At 39.1% G+C, this 21,488-nt stretch overlaps 1 protein-coding gene across 2 annotated transcripts in view; it reads right to left on the bottom strand.

Moving 5' to 3' along the window:
* rnf6 (ring finger protein (C3H2C3 type) 6) overlaps nucleotides 1–10,648 on the bottom strand; it is a 52,123-nt gene extending 41,475 nt beyond the window's left edge. Inside the window, exon 1 of one of the 2 annotated variants that reach the window (XM_072577322.1) lies at nucleotides 10,559–10,648. The gene's annotated coding sequence lies outside the window, so the exon portion shown is untranslated. The remainder of the gene's footprint in view (nucleotides 1–10,558) is intronic. The other variant, XM_072577323.1, reaches the window with a different exon arrangement.
* Nucleotides 10,649–21,488: the final 10,840 nt, after the last annotated feature.

Genomic DNA, 21,488 nt, shown 5'->3' with positions numbered 1-21,488 from the left:
AGCTGTACAGGATATTGATGAGGTCAGTTTTGGAATACTGTGTGCAATTCTGGTCTCCTTGCTATAGGAAAGATGTTATTGAACGTGAAAGAGTTCAGAAAAGATTTACAAGAATATTGCCAGGATTGGAGGATTTGAGATATAGGGAGAGGCTGAATGGGGTGGGGTTCTTTTCCACAGAGCATAGGAGGATGAGTGGTGACCTTATCGGAGGTTTATAAAATCATAAGAGGCATGGATAGGGTGAATAGCCAGTGTCTTTTTCCCAGGCTACAGGCAGTGAGTATAATTACAAAATGTAAAAGGCATCTGGATAGGTATATGTATCGGAAGGATTGAGGGGGAACGGAACCAAATGCTGGCAAATAGGACTAAGTCAGTTTAGGAAATCTGGTTAGCACGGACAAATTGGACTGAAGGATCTGTTTCCGTACTGTACGCCTCTGTAACCTGTGTCAGAATCACAAAATTCTGTCACCTTATATTACAGCTATCGAAAGTGCAATTTTCCACAACAGAGACTCAAAATTACGTTGTCATACAAAATCAGACTAAGATCCCAACTCATTTTAAGAAAACCCCACTAGTTGTTCCTTATCAATGACAACAGTATCAGTTTAATTTCTTATCTTGAAGATAATATGGCTGAAAGAACATGAGAAATAGCATGAGCCTGTTCTACCACTGAGTACAATTAGAGTTGGTCACCTGCTTCATTTCCATATAGTCAGCACATTCCCAACAACTTAGATTTTCTGCTCAAGTCGCTGGAACAAGATCTTAACCAACAGCCTTATGGCTAAGAGGCAAGAGTGCTGTACATCAGCTATGACTGACAGCAAGAATTTCAAAACACAGCCATAGGCTTAAGTTGGCAAGACAGTATTTTCAAAATAAATAAGAAACAAACCTTGAACCAAAAATCTTAAGTTCTCCCTGTTCTGTATCAATGCACATCGGTTCAGAATGAAGGTGGTTCAGGACTACTACCCTGATGTCATTTCAATACTTCGAATAACAGTTCCTGCTAAATTAGATGTGTCAATGGATGGCATTATGACACCCAGGCACAATGAATTCAACAAATTAGCATTAACTTAAAAAGATGTGGGAGACAGCGGGACAAAATCAGAACAGTCTGCACAAGATCAAACTCATTAGGTAAAATGAATGATCTTCTCCAGATTCATGACTGACAGCAAATGGTGTTAGTTGCTCTGACTCTCATCTGTGTTTTGAATCATACCTATATAAAAAAAGTCAGTTGTGTGTCAGCTGCTGTTGGTGTGTCCCAGAGTCTTAAATTGAGAATTTTTTGGGGCTTTCAGTTCTTCACAATTTTTTTAAAATGTGAAAGGGAAACGGTCAGATGATAGTCAAAGAATCCAAGGCCAACGTGTCAACTCAAGACCAAGCAGAGCTTTAAGGTTCTATTCTGAGCATCAACAAACGTGAAGCTCCTATGACATTAAGCTTGGAAAAATCTTTATCTTAACGTTCTGGGATCTGATGTTGACTGTGATTTCTTTGCTTAAAACCCTCACTTCCAAGACTGTTGAACTTAATAGGATGCTCCACTTAACATCTTGAACATTGCATTTGGGAGCACTGCCAGTTACTCAATGTGATATGGCATTCAGATGAAATTACAAAGAAATGATGAGCAGAGTTTCCCCTGTTTCTTAAATCTCATACTTAATCATAACCGGTCCTAAACCTTAAATCATCGAAGCAAAATACAGGCTTTTCTTTTGAGAAAGCTGCAAGTATCCTAACCATCCAATCAACACATATGAGCCATTTGAAGAATTACCCATAACAGCCAATGATTGGATTCATTAATCATTTGAAATTCAACCAAATCGAGGCTTCAGATTTCACAGGATCTCTGAGAACAGTACGCCAATTAGTAATTTGAACTGCATACTCAGTTTTCCTCACTCATCAAAAGCAGTTGAGGAATTTTTCATGAATACCAATGGAATGATGGAATTTAGAGAAATCCATTGCTTTCTGTCAAACTAATTCATTCAGCTTTTCTCTTCACACAATTTACTTCATTTTTCCCCAACCCCCATTGCAAAGGAGGCTGGTTGCATTAATCTGTCAACACAGTAAAATTGTTGCTCTAAATCACATGGATAATCTGAAATAAGAACAAACATACTAGAAAAATTCAGCCAAGTCAAGCAGCATCTGTGGAGAAAGATAGCGTTTCATGTCAATTACCTTCCAATGAGAACTGAAACAAAGAGAATTTAGAGTTCTTTGTGTGTAATAAGTTTTTTTTGGGGGTGGCAGCAGGGTGGCAGTATTGAAGCAAGAAAATAGATCAGAGATAAGGTGGAGACCAGGGGACATTGAAACTACAAAAGGTTTCATGGTGCAATAGACAAGGTGCGGCAGTAGACATAATGAAGCTTCAAAGACTACATCCAAATGAGGCACAAATTGCTATAAATCATCTGAAGGCATGAAGAAAAATTGAACAGACAGCACAATAAAAGAGGATAAAACAAAACCATATACAACAAGGTTGCAGAGTCACACTCCAATTCAGTGTTCAGCCTAGAAGACTGTTACAAGTGCCAAGTTGAAAGATAATGCAAACTCCAGAGCATTGCTGAGTTCACTGAACAAGGGCACAACATTCAGCATAATAGTAAAATAGGGAATTAAAATGACAAGCCAACTGAAGCTCAGGTAGTGCTTCTGGACAAACTGGAGGCATTCTTTCAATGAGATCACCTCTAATTTTTTGAAACTCTGCAAGTTCCAACCTGTTTTAACTTTTGCCCATGAGACAATTTCTCCATACCTTCAAATGAACTACCGCCAAAACTGTTTATAGTACTCCAGATATGGTCTCATCAGCATCGTGTACTGTTGCAAGAAACATCCTTAATCTCATACTCCAATTCCTTAAAATAAAGGCCAATATTTCATTCACCTTCTGAATGACCTGGTGCATCTCTGTGCCAGCTTTATGTTTCGTGCACAAGTACAGCCAAGTCCCCTTGTGTTGTAGCTTTCTGCGGTTAATTTCCTCCTTCCAAAAGAAAACTTCATAGTTTTCCACATAATATTCCATTTGCCAACTTTTTGCACACTTACTTAACACATCAATATCTCTCTAAACTGTTTGTATTCACTTCCTTCACCCAGATCATTATTAGATATTAAAAACAGTTGCAACCCCAATGGAATCTCACTGGTTGCAGGTTGCGAACTTCAAAAAGAACCCCATATCCTCACTTGACATATCCTGCCCATTAGCCAATTCTCTCTCCATGATTATATATTATCTCCAACATTGTAGGCCATAATGACTTAACCTTTTGTGAGGTACCTTGTCAAGTGTCTTCTGGAAGTCCAAATATAACACATCTATTGGACTTCCTTAAAACACCAATAATTACTCAGCCACAATTTCCCTTTCATGAAGCCAAATGACACTGGTTGATTAGATTATAATTTTCCAAATGTTCTGCTCTTATATCGTTAATAACTGATTCCAATACTTTTCCAACAATAGATGTTGGACTAATCAGTCTATAATTATCTGCTTCTTGCCTCCCACCGTTTTTGAATAGGAGTATTACATTAGCAGTTTTCTGCTTCTCTAGTACTTCTATAGAATCTATTGAGTTTTGTAAAATTACAACCAATGCACCCATTATCTCTTAGCTACCTCTTTTAGGATTCTGGGATATGTCATCAGGGCTAAATGACTTATTAGCCTTTACCTGCATTAATCTGTTACTACTTCTCCAGTGATAGGAATGGTATTTAATTTTGTATTCATTTTGTATTAATGGAATACTCAAGAGTATTTTCTTCCATAAAGACTGATACAAAATGTCAGTTTAACTCCTCTGCCATTTCATTATTTCCCATAGCCATCTCCCCACATTCATCTTTCTACTGAGATCGCTCTCTTTCTTTTTAAATAAAAGGAGCATGTCAGTTTTTTATATTCACTAGTTTGACCTCAACTTATTTTCACCCTCTTTACTACCTTTTTAAGTCTTCCTTTTCAGTCTTCCTTTTCTGGATCCTGAATTTATCCCAGTTTTCGTGGCTATCACCGATTTTGGCTTTTGTTAAATTTTTTTTCTTTCAACTTAATACTCTCCTCCAAATCCTTAGTTGGCCATGTTTGGTTCATCCCTCTCATGATCTTGCGTCCTTTCTGTAATGCATTTTTGCTGAATGTCATGGATGACTTCCTTAAATTATCTGCCATTGCTTACTTACCGTTATTCCTGCTTTTTCTTGGAAGTCATTTATCAAACTTATATCATTCCACATGACCAAATCCTAGATAGCCTGGTCCCTGGTTGATTCCCTGACATATTGCTCGAGGAATCTATCCCTAATGCACCCTTTTAATTTTGTTGTCGTAGCTATCCTTCCCAATTTGATTAGCCCAATCAATACTAAAGTCACAAATAATTGTTCTATTCTTTTTACATGCTCCTATTATTTGTAGATCTTGTTTAGCTTTTTCTGTTCAGAGGTCTGTGTACTACTTCTACCAATGTCTTCTTTTCCTTTTCTTAAAAAACTTCAGCCCAAATGGACTCTACAATCAGAGTCTCGATTGTTTCTCACAACAGTCTTCATTTCATTTTTTATTAACAGTACAACCCTACCACCTTTTCCATCCCTCTTGTCTTTCCGAACACTGCAAGGTCACTGAACTTCAAATGTTAACTCTACTTTCTGTCAACAGATGGTGCCGGACTGGCTGAGTTTCTCTAGCATTTACTGTATTTGTAACATGGATTGGTATTTAGCAAGGGCAGAAAGCCATCAAAAGCTGAAGAGGAGTTAATTCATGATGGTATTTGCACCACAGGGAGGGATGACTCAAGTTCAAGATGTGTAAAAGGTTTGGATAGAAAAGAAATGACAAAGCCAAGTCGTCAGTTGTGGGAATGCTGCACAGGCCCCAAACAGCAGGACCCTCTTGTAGTGCAGTGGTAGTGTCCCTACCCCTGAACCAGGAGATTCAGGTTCAAATCCCACCTGCTCCAGAGGAGTCTATTAACATCTCTGAACAGACTGGGGTCTAACTATTTTTATCGTCAAACAGCAAAGGAGGATAGGGCAACGAAAGGGAAAAATAACAGAGCTTCTCAGAAAGGGATAGTGATAATCAAGGGAGATTTTAATCAATATATAAACTGACAAAAAAAAATCACAGGTTAGCAAAGGTAGCCTGTATGGTAAATACATTTTTGAGGTAATTTCTTAAAACAGCACATTCTACAACCAACCAAAATGCAAACTATACTATATCTGGTAATGTGCAAGAAGATACGGTTAACAAATGAATTCACAGTGAAGGTGTCCCTTGGTGGATGCATCATTTTTATGATTGGAGTTTACAGTGTGCTTGAGAGGCAAGAATTAGGTCTAAGGCTTATTTTAAACTTTATTTGTGGTGAGGGGAAATTAAATACAAAATAGGAGTTTATGTTTTAGTTATATAGGACCACACCCAGGGTACTGTGTACAAATCTCGATTGCCTTATTTGAGGAACAATGCAAATACATTGAAAGCAGTTCAGTGAAAATTTAGTAGACTAATACCTGAAAGAAGTGGGTTATCTTGTGATGATTGTTTAGACAGGCTAGACATGTATCTGCTGAAATTTAGAATAAGAGGCAATTGTATTAAATACAAGATTCTGGGGTGTCTTGACAAAGTTGATGCAAAGAGAATGCTTCCTGTTAAGAATGAACTTAAATTAGGGCTGACCAATGTTTTAAAAAAAAAGGTCACTTATATAGAACAGATGAAGTAAAAGCTTTTCTGCCCAGAGAGTTCAGTGTTTGGAAGACTTGTCCTGAAAAGGTATTGGAAGCTGAGTTCTTGACTACCACTAACTCAGAGGTGGACAGTTTTTTGATACGAGGGTGAACGGTCACAAGGTAGGTCACTTTATTGCATAAGTCATGGCCCCATTAAATGGCAGAGCATGCACAGATGGCCAAAAAGCATACTCCAGCTCCTTATTCACATGTTATTATAAATTCTAATTATTGGAGTAGTTTAAAAAACTCAATTTTTTGCAGCATTTTTAGTTATGACATAGTCCTGCAATACTCCAATGCTGTGTAATGCACATGATGCTCCATTTCGTGGTGGCATGGCCTTAAAACATAATCATCCACTGTATGTTAAACACCAGTCACTTGAACTTAGAAACCAGAGGAGTTATTGATGTCTATGTCACAAAACAGGCTCTTCAGCCCATCAAGTCTGTGCTGTTCAAAAACAAATGTCTAATTACTCTAATCCCATCTTTCAGCAATTTTCCATCAATTTTGCCAGATACTAAAAAGCCTCCAATAAATTGATTACAACATGGATTTGAACTCCTTGGTTGTGAGATCATGATTTCCCCAATAATGAAAAACTGCCCTTTGAAAATGGAAGTAATTGGCCAATATCAGCAAATAATATGCCCATTACTTTGTTGCTGTGTACTCTATGCTTTCCAAAGTTTTTCCTCAACAATCAAGAGAACACTGCATCATTTTTCAAGCTGCAGAACACATTGCTATCAGTGGACATTGAAGAAATCTTTTATAATGCCATTCAGAAACCCAGCCAATTACAAAGGCCTTCAGAAGCTCATTACAATGTACCTTCCAAGAAATGTATCAAGATTCTCAAATGCAAGACCTCGATCCCCTAATAGATTGCATTTTTCTACATATGATTAATGAAGTACACTAAATTCAACTCTTGCCTTTCAATTACTTTTTTATACAATTCCATAAACAGAAAAGTGACATGGTGGGGCAAGAAAAATGATATTTGGCTTAACATTTAATACAATATGGCAAAAGGTTCACATCGTTTTATCTCATTTCACCACATTGTCATTTCTCATGAACTAGTTATTCAATTTAGACATTATGCTTAAATAAGGTAATATTCTGCTCCAGAATTGACTTTTGTAAAAATGTTAAGAAATTATGCATGAAAAGTCAATAGCAAGAAATACTGGTTAATTACTTGGTCATAGATGTCCACAGCATGGAAACAGGCCATTTGGCCTGACTTGCCATTGCTGCCCAGTTCTCATAGAAAATAGTTCAATTTGCCTGCATTTGGTTCATATCCCTCCATACCTAACCAATCCATGTATCCATCTAAAATGTTTCTTATATGACAAACTTGTACTTGCTTCCACCACTATCTCTGGTAGCCCATTCCAAACACACCACCTCTGTGCGAAAAAATTGCCTCCTCCACCCTTTTCTATCTCTCCCCTCTCAAATTAAACCTACGCCCTCTAGTTTTAGACTTCCCTTCAATGGGAAAAACTGTTGGCTATCAACCTTGTCTTTGCCTCTCAATTTTATAAACCTCGAAAGTCATCCCCTCAGTCTCCTACACTCCACCGAGAAAATATCCCACCTTATCCAACCTCTCCTTATAACACAAACCTTCCAGTCCAGGTAGCATCATAGTAAATCTTTTCTGTACTCTTACTAGTTTCACCACATCCTTTTCTACAGTAGGGTGACAAGTACTGCATGCTGTAGAATCATAGCAATGTACAGCATGGAAACACGCCAACCAGATATCCTAAATTAATCCGGACCCACTTGCCTTTAGCATTTGGCGTATATCCCTCTGAAGCCTTCTTATTCATACACCCATCCAGATGCCTTTCAAATGTTGTAATTGCACCAGCCTCCACCACTTCTTCTGGCAGCTAATTTCATACACGCTCCATCCTCTGTGTGAAAAGGTTGCACCTTTTAAATCTTTGCCCTCTCACCTTAAACCACTTCCCTCTAGCTTTGGGCTTCCCTACACCAGGGAAAAGACCTTATCTATTCACTCTATCCACGCCCCTCGAAATTTTCTGAACTTCTGTAAGGTCACCTCTCAACCTCCGACACTGCAGGGAAAATAGTCCCAGCCTATTCAGCCTCTCCCGACAGCTCAAACTCTCCAACTCTGGTAACATCCTTGTCAATCTTTTTTGCACCCTTTCAAGTTCACAATATCTTTCACATAGCAGAGAGACCAGAATTGAATGCAATATTCCAAACATGTCCTCACCAATGTCCTGTACATCCACTCCATAAATTCCCAACACCTTTACTCAATGCACTGAACAATAAACGCAAGATTGCCAAACAAATTGTTCACTACTCTGTCGACCTGTGACTCCACTTTCAAAGAACAATGAACCTGCACTCTAAAGGTCTCTCTGTTCAGCAACACTCCCCTGGACCTTACTATTAAGTGTATAAGTCCCACCCTGATTTGCCCATCCAAAATGCAACATCTCACCTCACATTTATCTAAATTAAACTCCATCTTCCACTCCTCGGCCCATCTGATCAAAAGGTCCTCAAACATGGCCTCATCAACATCTTTGGTACAGCTGCAACAAGACATCCCAACTCGTATACTCAATGCTCTAACCACATTCATGACGACAAGCAAAAATTTGCCATGCCATAATTACACTTGTCTCTAATCAACAAAAGCAGGACTATGCACTACCACTGGTTAGAAGACTTGAATTACAGTGTACAATTACATCAGCAGTTTTCATGTGGAAAATATATTTAGGACCTTTATTATGGATTTTTTTTTTAAAGAGGCAGAATATCTTTAAAAATTGTAATTTTGAGAGCTTTCCTTGGTCTGATTATCATCCAGCCTCTAATCCCACAATGTGAAGATTATATTTATTTTCACCTACTATGACGCACTCCACAGGTGTTAGCAGACCATCTTAAACACTGACAGCATGTATAGCCTTTTCCTTTTGTTCCACATATCAATTATTATTCCAATAATCTTGTGATGTTTTCATTTTTCTTTAATTTATTCATTTGTGGGATGTCAGCATCACTGGCTGGTGTAGATTAGGATCTACATTTTTCAACAGTTACTCCTTCATATAGAATGTGCTGCCATGAAACTGTACAAGTCGTCAGCATCACCCTATTGTTAACCCTTTTATGCTGCATCTAAAACACATTAAATACAACATGACAGATTAACGTATTGTTTAATGGATGTTGAGACTCAATTATGCTTTTATAAAATGTGACACTATTCAAGTGACAACAATTGTTAAAAACAGATCTAAAAAAATCCTGGTATTAATGTAAAACTTTAACACATATTATAAAGAAACTTAGATTGATTGCAAGTAGCTAGGCCATGGTTCACAAGTATTGACGCATCAGCCTGATCACACTCAATAGCAGCAGATATCAGGATTTAGAGCAGCAAAGGCAAATGGCAGCATAATTCAGGATACAAATGACTTCTGCAATTTTAAAGTAACTTGAAAATGTAAACATCTTAATCTAAAAGACATCATTACAATATTGAGGAGGTTAACATACATTTCAGAATGCTACCCAGAGCAATCCTTTGCGATGAACAGTCAAGCCTGTTAATAAAGTCAACCAAAGGTTTGCATCCAACAAAATGGCTACTGGATCACCATCACAATATGCATTTAATGCTTTGATAAAATGGCACTTAAAACCAAGAAAGAATGGCACCTGATCTCCAATTTACATTAAGTTCAATTCCCAATCCTTGAAATTTTAAAGCAAATTGCACTGCATCATACACAATGATGCAATTAATAAAAGCAAACAAAATGAGTAACAAAAATACTAAGGAAATACTGCACAACAGCTGAGAGAATTGGTCATTATCAAAACATGACAAGGAAACTGGAATGGTCTATAACAGGTATGTCAACTTAAAATTATAATCAGAGCCTCTAAATACTACACTACACGTATAACATGTACATTTTATATACCTAGTTACTTAACTCTTGATTTTAATGGATTTTTCTGAACCTTGTTTACGTAAAAATGCCACAACATTGCAAGACAAAACCTACATGGAAAAAGAAACTATATGGCATATTTTAGATTGTTCTAGGTTACTCTGTAGCAGGATTATAATGAACGTGCGTAGACGAGATATCCACACGAGCACAGGGAACGCGAGGTGACTAATAACTGAGCAGACAATTTTAGATTTTTCACTATTAATAAACTGACACTTGAACGTTTTGATGCTTGTAGATCTCATTCCGTCACTAGGACAGAAACAAATCTTAATCCAACGAGTAATTAAGAGCATAAAATAGGATAAAGTTAAAACAAGATCCAGAACAAGAAATATTAAAAATGAAGATATCCTTTAATACCCAGGTTTAGGCCTCAGCACTACAAATCAAAATGCAACCTAACGTGATAGCAAGCGACAAGGTAACGATTGACATCCAAACTGACCATACGGAACTCGAACCATTTCTGATGCCATTTTCTGCGACACGACTGAACCAGTCAACATAAAAAGGAGGCGGGACGACGCCATCACGTTAGATTGATCCGCAACGGATTTCCCCAAAAAACAAACCATTTAATGGGACTGCAAAAAATGTGTGGAAAAATCGAACTCGCCGATCGAACCCAACCTTCAGATTAACAGAACCGCATGAGATCGCACAGCGCCGAATTAGTCAGAGAAAAGCGATACCTCACAGTCGACGGTTTTTCGCCACTAGCACAGACCAGGCTCCTCAGCTGCTGCTCCAGCCGTAAAGTGGAGAGCGAATGAGCGCGTGCTACTCCCTGCACTGACAACCGCGCACCAGCACCACGTGACACTGCCTCGGGAACGAGCCCAACGGGATCGTGCCAGCTCTGCCACGCCTCCTTGGTGCACGCCAGCCTTCGGGCGAGGTGGTTCCGAGACGTGCTCCCATGTTGTGCGAAAGAAGAACCACGCCCGTCACTTCCTAAAGCTGGAGATGATGGGTGTGTGTGTGCCCCCATTTGCTTCTCTATCACCTGGTTTCTGAAAACAAACTAACTGTCAAGGGAGTCATGATATGGAGATGCCGGTGTTGAACTGAGTTGGACAAAGTCAGAAATCACACGGCAGCAGGTTCTCGTATAACAGGTTTATTTGATTTCAGATAAACCTGTTCGACTATAACCTGGTGTCGTGCAATTTCTCACTTAACTGCACATCTTTTGGAATGTAGGAGAAAAATCATGCAGACATAGGGAGAATGTACAAACTCCACAGTCAGCCAAGGCAGGAATCAAACCCAGGTCCTTGGCGCTGTGAGGCATTTATAGAGTCATTGAGATGTACAGCATGGAAACAGCCCTTTCAGCCCAACCTGTCCATGCCAACCAATCTAGTCCCACCTGCCAGCACCTGGCCCATATCCCTCCAAACCATTCATATGCCCATCCAAATGCTTCTTAAATGTTGCAATTGTACCAGCCTCCACCACATCCTCTGCCAGCACATTCCATACACGTACCAACCTCTGTGTGAAAAAGTTGCCCCTTGGGTCACTTTCATATCTTTTCCATCTCACCCTAACCTATGCCCTCTAAGTAAATGATTTGGATGTGAACATAGGAGGTATAGTTAGTAAGTTTGCAGATGACACCAAAATTGGAAATGTAGTGGACAACGAAGAAGGTTACCTCAGATTACGACGGGATCTGCGACACAACTGAACCAGTCAACATAAAAAGGAGGCGGGACGACGCCATCACGTTAGATTGATCCACAACGGATTTTCCCAAAAAACAAACCATTTAATGGGACTGCAAAAAATGAGATGAGCCAATGGGCTGAGGAGTGGCAGATGGAGTTTAATTTAGGTAAATGCAAGGTGTTGTATTTTGGGAAAGCAAGTCTTAGCAGGACTTATACACTTAATGATAAGGTCCTTGGGAGAGAAGAGAACTTGGAATGCAGGTTCATCACTCCTTGAAAGTGGAGTCGCAGGTAGATAGGATAGTGAAGAAGGCGTTTGGTATGCTTTCCTTTATTGGTCTGTGTATTGAATATAGGAAATGGGAGATCATGTTGTGGCTGTACAGGATGTTGGTTAGGCTACTTTTGGAAAATGGCATGCAATTCTAGTCTTCCTATTGGAAGGATGTTGTGAAACTTGAAAGGGTTCAGAAAAGATTTACAAGGATGTTGCCAGGGTTGGATGATTTGAGCTATAGGGAGAGGTTGAATAGGCTGGAGCTGTTTTCCCTGGAGTGTTGGAGGCTGAGGGGTGACCTTATAGAGATTTATAAAGTCATGAAGGGCATGGATAGGATAAATAGGCAAAGTATTCTCCCTGGGGTGAGTGAGTCCAGACTAGAGGGCAAAGGTTTATGGTGAGACGGCAAAGATATATAGGAGACCTAAGGGGCAACTTTTTTACGCAGACCGTGTTGCATGTATAGATTGAGCTGCCAGAAGAACTGGTAGAGGCTGGTACAATTGCAGCACTTAAAAGGCATCTAGGTAGGTATATGAATAGAAAGGTTTGGAAAGATATGGGCCAAGTGCTGGCAAGTGGGACTAGATTGAGTTGGGATATATGGATGGCATGGACGAGTTGGACCGAAGGGTCTATTTCATGCTGTACATCTCTATGACTCTAAATGAAATATCCCAAGGCATTTAACTATTCAAATAGCACAATTACTTAAATGTGGTTCAGAGTGCATTGGGATGGGCAAGTCAAGGACCACAAGTAAGTAAAACGTTTATTGAGCTATAGTTGGTGTTGCGATGGCCCTTATTCTGGTAAGCATTAATGCTGCACATGCATGAAGGGTGTTGGAGCACAGTGTGTCCTTTTCTCTAGGCATGAAGATCCAGGTTCAATCCCAGCTACCCTGTAAGGCTATCAAAACACCCAGTTAGCATTAACTTTAGAGACACAGAAATGATGCTGCACACATTGCTGCTGTCCACACCTTTCTGCAAATTCAAGACCTGACTATAATTTGATGGTTCAGCATATATTTCCATGGAAGATCTCAAGCTGAGAAGGTGGGCAAAAAGAGGTTATGCATTTTTATAATCTGCTGTATTCTAAACAGCCTTTGAAAGCAAGTGCATTGTTAGGTTTGTGACTGGGGAATGTGTCAAGTTGGGTTGGGGGGTAATACTGTGCTGAAGATCAAGTTGGGTCAGTGGAGTGGTAAACTCAGGTGGACGGGTTGTGGTGGTGAGTTAATGAGTCATTGGTGGTACTCTCCAATGACATTGTTTGAACACTCAGTTAACACCGATCAATATCTGCTTAATATCTGGTCTAAGTATCAGGAATGTGCTCAAAATCTGTGATGCTAACCTCAGTGTCAGAGACTTTTGTCAGAAATCAACCAATCAGAATTTAAACTGAAATAAAAATGCAACTCTGTGCCTGCTGAAGATCTGAAATAAAAACAAAGTGCTGTAGAAACTCAGGACGTCTGGCAGTGTCTGGAGAGAAAAACACAGTTAACATCTTAAGTCTGATGACTCTTCAAATTTACACTTCACCAGGGCAATTTCAGAACATGCATGTCAGTCCTCCTTTTTGTGGGTTCCTGCCACTGACATTCCTAAATTAAGTTCCCATTTTAATATAGTCGGCATCCGATACAACTATCAGAAGATTTTGATCAAGTGGCATTTAAGTAACCTGGATCAATGAAGAAGATGAAATTGGGAATGTACCATCCTCATAACAAGGTACTCATGAAAGGAAGGAAGAAAGGAAAAATGGAAGAATTGGTAGTTGTGCTCAAAGAAACTATTAGCTCTGAAAAGCAGTAATGTTATTGAGGGGGTCAAAAACAGAATATGTTTGCATTGAATTCAGGGGTGATGGAGCTTTTATACTGTTGTGCATTATACCCAACAAAATAATGGAAAGGAACTAGAAAAGCAAATTTGTGGTTAAAATAAAGATGATGCAATAACAAACTAATAATAATGGAGGGCCTTAGTTACATTAATATAGATTGGTACAGAGAACTTTTGACTACTATTTCCAGCCAAATGAGGAAGGAAGCAGCACTGGATCTAGTTCTGAGAAATTAAATAAGGCAAACAGAACATGCTTCAGTGCAGAAGTTTTTGAAGAATAATGATCATAAAATCAAAATTAGAACAGTTATAGGAAATTATAAGTAACAATCAAAGTTAAAATACTTAACTGGCAAAGATTAATTTCATTAGGTATCTGACTCAGGTGAATTAGTGTCAAAAATTGGCAGATAGTAGTTCAAGTATGGTGACATTGGTTACAAAAAAAACCTGGAAAGTTTGGTGATGCTGAAAACAGAAAAGCCACCTAGTCCAGATGAATTACATCTAAGGTTGTTGAGGGAAGTAAAGGTTTAAATTGTTTGGGTTGTGGCTACTACAATCTTCCAATCCTCCAAAGATAATAGGGAGGTGCCACTGAACTGGAGTTTGCAAATGTTACATCCTATACAATAAAGGAGAAAGAAACCCAAATGGTATCAGCTGTAGAGTCTAACATGAAATGTGGGGAAATTTGGAGATATTGACCTACAACAAAATTAATTAGCACTTTTGTAAAATGTAGACTTTGAAAGTCAGCACAGATTTGTGAAAGGAAAATGGTGCTTGACTAATTTGATTTATTTCTTTGAAGTAGAAGACAGATTGATAAGGGTAACTCAAGTGATATGAATGGACTTTCAAAGGCCACATGGTAAATCACAATATATTAGCAAAATTAAAGCTTACAAAACCATAGCAACAGTAGTAGCATGCATACAAAATTAAGAAAGGGTCAAGAAGTCACGATGAGCAGTGCTATTTTTAGACTGGGAAATATCTAGTTATGTCAACATCTGTGAAGAGAAATCAAAATTAGCATTTTGGGTCCGGTGACCCTTCCTCAGAATTAAGTTCAGTTCTTCAGTTCTGAGGAAGGGTCACCAGACTTGAAATGTTAAAATTGATTGCGCTTCGCAGATGCTGCCAGACCTGCTGATATTTTCCTGCAACTTACATTTTTGTTTTTGATTCACAGCATCCACAGTTCTTTCAGTTTTTAAATACATAGTTATGCTCCTCTCTTTTACAAACTTGTCCTTATCTTGAGTTGGTCTTACAGCTCTTAATAAAATCCCACGCTATTACTTGCCAGAATGAACAGTTTGCTGACAGTGATTTTTCCAGTCAAGAATTTTGAGTCTGGTCTGTCCCAAATGCATCAACTGGAAGAAACCAGGGAGAAACCCAGTCAGTGCAGGAATAGTGTTGTAGACCAAGATATGCCTCTTTTTCACAATACTTTAGACTGTATTTCAGGAGTTAAAGGTCCCAAACACACTTCGGCAACAACTGAGGAAAGGTAAGTGTTTTTGTGTGCCAAGTGGGTAGGTAAGTAAGTTGGATGCCAAGTAGATAAAAGTGGAGGGTGACAAATATTTGCTTGGTTTAGTGTGGGAAATGAGAAATCATTTCTGATGCTGGTGATGTAAGGGGAGAGCTACATATCAGTTCCAGCATGTCTGGGCCAGGGAGCTGGAGAGGTGGTGACAGCAGCAGTGGCCGGGTCAGGTATTCAGTGATGTTGGATTAGTTGGGTATTTAATTTAATAGAGTTGGAGCAGGTTTTTTAGTCCTTTGCCTTTTCCTGGATAACTATTAACTATGAGTTGGAATTCTCCAAATTTTCTGACTTGAATGAACTCTTTTGGAGGGTTCCTGGCACAGGAATTTTGCCCATTGGAAAATTCAATTGCCCTGTCAGTTCCTATGGAGTCAGCTGCATGGGGATTCCACATGGTTCATGGTGCTTTCCGGTCACTCAAATATCAGTGCCATGAGTGTGACAGAGATGCGCCTCCATGCACTCATATTCGTTGAGAAAGTCACACTGTCCTTGCAGGTAGCATCCAGTGATACAACCTGCACTGGAAATACCAAGGCCTTTGTACACTACATAGATTAATTGACCCACGTGGGAAAAAAATATCCATTTGTAAAGATTTATGTCAATTCCCAGAGGGAGGATCATGCCAACAATCACTGTCTACACAATCAACATCAGTTCATTTTTTTTTTGCTTTTGGTTTCCTCATTGGCTTCATTGTTGCTTCCACGCGGAATTGGGATAACTTACAGAAACAGCTCCAATGCAAACAAAATTCTCCCATCTTAGGCAGTTTATGTGAATTAGCAATGCTAAATTGCCCATATTGTACAGAAATGTTTAGGTTAGGTGGATTAGCCATCGGAAATGCAGGGTTGTGATGATATGGTAAGGGGATGGGTCTGGGTGGGATACTCTTCAAAGGGTTGGTGCAGACTCGATGGACCCAATGGCCTGTTTCAGCACTGCAGGCATTCCATGACTCCATGATCTGTGGCTGGGATTTCTTCTGTACCAGCAGATGGCAATAGATGAGCAGTAAACATGAAACAAAGTTAAAATGTTAAGAAATGCAGTCAAATCTAAAATGGAAAAAATTATTAATATTGATAATCTGAAATTGAAACAGATTATTCTGGAAATACATAGCAGTCTTCCAGGACTTAATCTTTGGTATGCAAACTAGAAGCAGGTACTTGAGTCTGCATTGCCTTTCAACAAGGTAGGGACTGATTTGACTCGCCTGTTAACCTTTTACCTCTTATGTAAGAATCTCTCCATCTCTTTCAAGCCCTCTTGTGGTGCAATGGTTGTGTCCCTACCTCTGGACTGGGAGGCCTGGGCTCAAGCCATACCTGCTCCAGAGTTGTGTAATAACATCTCTGAACAGGTTGCTTTGATAAATAAGTTAAACAAAACAAAATTAAAATTTTCTGCGTTTTGAGAACTCTTGAGGAAGAGTGTTCCAAAGACTCACTGCCCATTTATGAGAAAAAAAAGTCACCATATTTGTTTTTAAATGGGTGACCCCTGATTTTTAAAGTGATCCCTAGTTCTATACTGCCCCACATGAGGAAACATATTTTTCTTCATCCACCAAGTTATGATGTCTTTAGACCTCACATTTCAGTTAAGTTACCTTTATAAAACTAAGAGACTAAAAGGCTTCTGAAATCTAGCCCAACCTGTCCAACCTTTCCTCATCAGACAATTCACCCATTCCAGGTATTAATCTTAGCTGAATTGCTTCCAATGCTTATACATCTGTTCTTAAACAAGGAGACCAAAATTAACCACATTCAGGTGAAGTCTCACCAATCCTCTCCAGATCCAACGTTTATGAAGGTGTAAGGGGTACTGTACCTTTAAGAGAATTGCAAGCTAGCAGGGACTTAGAGAGGCACAGAGTTCGGAGCAAGGTAACAATATTACGCTTGGTCAAGACAACTAGCATTGGCTGGATTGCTATGAGACAAAAACAAAATCAAATTTGGCCAATCAGTTTAAATTATGGCCCAAGTTAGCAAACTCCAATCAGGTTTGAATTTGGTATTTTGACAATATTAAAACCAATGAAATGACCCGATATTTTGGGGATATAAATGCAGAAAAAAATTGAACAGTTGGGGGAGAACTGCCAAAAGAACAACAGATGTAGGCTGCTAGTAAGAACTCTCTGAGAGGTACCTGTCTGGAAAAGGAGGAAAAGGAAAAAGCATCAACACCGACCTGGAGAGCAAATCAACAGAGGAAGATACAAAGAGAAGATTCGACAGCTGGCTGGTGTTGAAATTTGAATTTTTCTGTAAATCTTAATCGGGAGTTTTATCGGACCAATATTGTAGAGGGGAAGGTAAAATATAAGTTTAGGTAAATGAGTTGTAAATAGTTGTTAGTTAATTATTCTCTGTTAGACTTTAAAAAAAAGTTGTTAATTTTACTTTAAGTAGTGACTTTTGGGATAGTTCTTTGCCTCTCGAATTTTCACAGATTACAGCACAGGGTGAATCTTTTCTGTGTGTTGGGTTTAAACTAGCAGAAGGGTTTACCCATGTTGTAACAGAAGCATAACCTCCCTACTTTCCCTGCAATAAATGAAAACATTCTATTGATAAACTTTCATGATTCATACATTAGGGGACCAGGATTTTTCTGCATTTCAGGGTTCTGCAGTCTCTCACAATTTAAATAATATGCTTTATTATTCTTCCTACCAAAATGGACAGATTCACATTTTTCACCATTGTACTCTCATTGTTGGATCGGTTCAAGACAGACTGTTTTCTTATTGACTCATGGGGTATGAACATCACTGGCTGGGCCAGTATTTATTGTCCATCCTTCGTTGCTCTTGAGAAGATGGTAGTGAGCTGTCTTTTTTTGAGCCACTGCAGTCAATGTACCTACAATGTGTTAGGGAGGGAATTCCAAGATTTAGCACAATTTGAAGAAATGGAGCTTTATTTGAAGTCAGGATGGTGAGTGGCATGGCAGGGATGTACCTGCTGCCCTTGTCCTTATAGATGGCAGTGGTTGTGGGTTTGAAAGGTGCTGTCTAAGGATCTATAGTGAATTTTGCAGTGCATCTTGTAGATGGTACACACTTCTGCTACTGAGCGTCAAGGAATGGATATTTTGGATGTGGTGTCAATCAAGCAAACTACTTTTACCTTTAGTATTGTTGGAGCTGCACTCATCCAGGCAACTAGGGAGTATTCCAGCACACTTCCAAATTGTGCTTTGTAGAAGTAGACAGGTCGGGGAGGCCATCGGTGAGTTATTCGCTGAAGGATTCCTAACCTCTGCCTTGTCCTTGTTATGGACAAGGCCACAACCCTCAAAACATTCAAGAAGGTAGCCCAGACCCTAACATTTCTAATTGTTTTAAGCAAACCTAAGGTGGATATTCTAGGAGTAATGCAGCTAGTCAAATCACTCAGTTTTAAACAAAATAGAATTTATTTACAGACTACCAAATGAAACACAAACAAAAGAAAACATAATTGAGAATAGCAACTTTAAGAAAACCCGACTGACACGATATCCCCTGTAACTTAACAAAGAGCTGTTCTGATTTCCTACAACATCGCATAAACATACCCTTGGCAAAAGGTAAATTTAAGCACAGGTTTTTACAGGAGAGAGAGATTGCAGAAAGGATCAGACAGGGATCTTTGGCTCTTTGTTTCAGCAGCTTCTTGGGGTCCCCAGCTAAAACTAAACCAAACTAGAAAAATCCCTGAACTAGGAGAACTGGCCATTCCCCTTTCATGGTACAAGTGTTTTTTTAAAAAAAATCACTAAAAGCCTTTTCCCTGATGGTTATCTTAGGCAGTATCTGTTAGCCATAATCAAAATGGCCTAATCCCAGACGAACTGGAATCTCTGCCTTTTACAATCCCTTTTGAAAAAAAAACGAGGACAACATAAGCTTATTAAAAGACTTGCATCATCAAACTCTTATAGCCATTGTATTTACATGGCTAGTCCAGTTCCTTTTCTGATCAATGGTAACCCCCAGGATGTTGATAGCAGGGGACTCATGCCCCATTTAGGAAGAGCACATACAACTGGGCTGATGCTATAATTTTTCGAAAGAAATCTGCTTGTAAATGCTGTCATTTATAATGATGAATACCTTAAGTACAGTAAGTCCATAAATTCCTTTTTATCCATTGTAACTCACTTCATCAAAGGATCAAATCCCCACCACAAAAAAATGTTGATTTTGTCTGACTACCTTGAACTTATCCCAATCCCTATTATAGCTAATTTTATTCACAGCACTATTATCTTCACATAGCAAATATTAACTAGCCTATGGTTTCCTGCTCTTGTCAATCTGAAGCTTCAACATTTTACAGAGTACCACTTCCCTTCTGATTGCAATTTTCTTGCATTCCTCCCTCATTTCCACTTCTTGATTTATCACTGCTTCTGGGATGTTACCTCTTATCCTCTATAGTGAAGACTGGTGCAGAATTCATCCACCATTTCCTTTTTGCCAAAACTGCTTCTACATCTTCCTTTCCTGAAGTTAGGTCATCCCTCTCCATTGTGTTGATACAATTATTAATGATCAGAGCAACATCTCCAATTTTTCCTGACTTCTTGTCTTTCCTACTGACATGAGGTCCCCACTGTTGAGGTTCCAAACTATCCCACAACCATGTCTCTGTCATAGCTGTCGCATCATATTTAACTGTTTATATTTATATTCATCAGTTTTGTTCAAATGTTATGTGCATTCAGATACAGAGCCTTTACTTTTGACCTTATCTCATTTTTCTCACCTCTAGCCATATCTGTTGACTTATTCTTTGAGTTATTCTCCTTAGCCCTTCCTGCCACAGTCTGTTTCCTATTTCCCATGTTAAATACTTTCCTCCCTTATCTGATCTTCAGTCTTTGATTTACCATGTTTTCCCACACTTGATCCTTTGTTCCCACTATTTAGTTCATAGTCCTCTCTACTGCAGTATTTAATACTAGAATACTCACTCTCACTCTCTTCGGATGAATGCTATCTCAATGGTATGAGTCCCATTTTCTCCAGTAAAAGCTGAATGCTGGAAATCTGAAACAAACATAGAATGCTGGAGGAATTCAGCAGGCCTGACAACATCAGTGGAGAAAGAAATGGAGTTAATTTGTCAAGTCCGGTATAACTCTTCTTCAATTCTGAAGAATAACTTCTTGCTTTTGAAATAGTGTCTTTATCTTTGTTCTGCTTTCAAACTGATGTAGGATTATCTCCCAGGAAGGCGGTGGCTCCTTTCATTGGATCCTCTTGCTTGTACCCATCTCTTTTTACTTATCCCTGATGATATGCCTTACTTTGGGAGCTGGCCATCTTTTGCATCAATTGCTTGTCTGAACCTTCTTGGCCAATGGTCATGGACAGTTACTCATTGTGCAGGATGACCACTATCCCTTTGCCCACCTCCATTTGAAGATTGGTTTTCACTTCTTCTCAGAACAAATCCTTATTGCTGTCATAATCGTATGGAGTTCGATGAATCATTTGTTTATGCTCATGGAAAGCTCGTTACTATAGCTAAATGAGGGTCAGTCAGCTCAGTTGCTGGAGGATGGTCTGTGATGCAGAGTGATGCCAACAGAATGGGTTCAATTCTTGTACCATCTGAGGTTACCATGAAGGTCCCACCTGCTCAACTTCACCTCTTGCCTGGGGTGCAATGACCCTCAGGTTAAGCCACTGTAAGTCATCTCTCTTTAATGAGACAGCAGCCCAAGGTCCTCTGGGAATATGGTTACTTTATATCTACATTTGAGTGAGGTTTCATGCTACACAGGAGTTACCCACTATGGAATTCTGAGGAAATACAGGTTTAAAGGGGATCCTAATTTTCAGCAGTTGGATGTTTATGGAGTCTCCTCTTTCTGTCACTAGTTTAATTATGCACCGTTATTGGTTGATGTGGCAGGATTGTAGCATTTTGATTTGATCAGTTAGTTGTGGAAACACAGCTTTGTCTGTGTGGGCATGGAGCTTTTGCTAATATTCAGTCACCATCATTATAAGAAAGGTTATCTGATCATTATCTCATTGCTGTTTGTGTAACCTTGTGTGCAATTTATTGCCACATTCTTTACAGCACAATAATGACCATTCCAATTCATATTTATTATAATTACATTAAAGCTGCCATGTGATGTCCCAAGGCCCTTCACAAGGGCATTATGAAACAAATTAGATCACTGAATCACAGAGGAGATGAGGTCACTTGTGCT

This window comes from Chiloscyllium punctatum, chromosome 9, assembly GCF_047496795.1.
Source record: "Chiloscyllium punctatum isolate Juve2018m chromosome 9, sChiPun1.3, whole genome shotgun sequence".
NCBI classification, from domain to species: Eukaryota; Metazoa; Chordata; class Chondrichthyes; order Orectolobiformes; family Hemiscylliidae; genus Chiloscyllium; species Chiloscyllium punctatum.
The sequence above is the reverse complement of the archived record's forward strand: the minus strand, read 5'-3'. Positions and strand labels throughout refer to the sequence as shown.